The sequence below is a fragment of the Crocodylus siamensis genome, chromosome 6, assembly GCF_052110815.1.
Source record: "Crocodylus siamensis isolate JL-2025a chromosome 6, ASM5211081v1, whole genome shotgun sequence".
In the NCBI taxonomy this organism is placed as follows: domain Eukaryota; kingdom Metazoa; phylum Chordata; order Crocodylia; family Crocodylidae; genus Crocodylus; species Crocodylus siamensis.
Window position 1 is genome coordinate 69,056,600 of NC_143400.1, and position 1,670 is coordinate 69,058,269.

At 42.3% G+C, this 1,670-nt stretch overlaps 1 pseudogene; it reads left to right on the forward strand.

Moving 5' to 3' along the window:
* The first annotated feature begins 614 nt into the window (after positions 1 to 614).
* Positions 615 to 1,253, forward strand: LOC149862951 (MOB-like protein phocein pseudogene; annotated as a pseudogene).
* The last annotated feature ends 417 nt before the right edge of the window (positions 1,254 to 1,670 follow it).

Here is a 1,670-nt window from a genome sequence, read left to right on the forward strand (position 1 = left end):
GCTACCCAGCAGGACATTTATGCTAGCAAACACCAATTCACACCTGTTAACTACTGTGAATAAAATCTTTGGAATCAGATCCAAAAGAAAGAAAGAAAGAAAGACTTTGACTTTTAAGAGACGTTTATTGCGGGAAGGGTGACAAATGGTGGGCAGTAGAAATTATGTACAGTTCAGTCCGAGGACCTGAGCCTCGAGGACAAAGTCTGGGCTCATGGCCTGCAAGGCCTGCCCACACACTTTAGACAAAAAACCAAAAAAAACACAAAGAACAAAAAAAGTATTTACATATATACAGTTCTTGCCAGGGGGACACCTGCGGGGGAGCCTCAGGACGTGAGGGGTCGGCCCACCCGGACAAAGCCCAAGGTCTCAGTGCGCTGGGTGAGCCTCTGCACCTTGAGGTGCTGGTGGTGTCACAGGGCAAGGAGCAGGCATCCCGCCTTGACTCGGCACAGTGCCCCGTTGACGGCCCGGTGTTCCTCAAAGGTGGACACTGTCTGCCGGAGGACCGCATGCTCGAATTCAAGAGAGAGGCAGTCCCACACCAGCAGGTGGAACAGCTGCAGGGCGTCGTGCATCCCAGCCCTGGTGAGAAAGAAAGAAAGAGGCAGAACAGGCCGGGCACCAAGGCCCAGGATTTTTACAACTGGCCTGATGAATCCTTTGAAGAAATGGACAGCACACTTGCTGTTCAACAGTATATCCAACAAAATGTAAGAGCAGACTGTTCCAACATTGACAAAATTCTTGAACCTCCTGAAGGCCAGGATGAAGGTGTGTGGAAATACGAACGTTGAAGATAATTTTGTCTCGAGCTCAGTGGACTTGCTGTCAAATTTCAGAGTGAGTGCCACCCAGACACATGTACTCAAATGGCAGCAACTGAGCAATGGATTTTATTTTGTGCTGCCCATAAAACTCCCAAAGAGTACCCTGCCATAGACTACACCAGGCATACACTTGATAGGGCTGCATGTCTTCTGAATAGCAATAAATATTTCCCCAGCAGGGTTAGCATAAAGGAATTTTCCGTAGCCAAATTAGGATCAGTGTGCCGTAGGATTTACAGAATATTTTCACATGCTTATTTTCATCATTGTCGGATATTTGATGAATATGAAAATGAAACCTTCTTGTGTCACTGGTTCACTAAATTTGTAATGAAATATAATCTGATGTCCAAGGATAACCTGATTGTACTAATTTTGGAAGAAGTGCAGAATTCACTGTCTGTGGAAAGTGAGGCATGAAGGAAATTTAGTACAGAAAACTGTACTGAACACATAATTAACTTAATTATGTACTGTATATATCATTTTACACACTTCAATCATGTATCCTTATAGCTTTGTTTAGTATACACTTTGTATGCTGTGTTGTTGCCTTTTAATATGGAAAGTACTCTAAGTTATTCATGAGCTGTATATTCATCAATGTGGCACTGATGGTTTTTAAATAAAAGTAGCGTTATCTGTATAAAAAAAAAGAAAGAAAGAAAGAATGAAGGAAAGAAAGAAAGAAAGAAAGACTTGACGTTTTACCATGAAAAAAGAACCTCAGCAGTGCTACTAAAAGCTAGGAAGTCAAATTAGCATTTATAATCAGTTGTTTTTATAATACTTGAGGGAAAAGATGAAAGATTCTTTGCCCCTCCCCATCAACTTTTT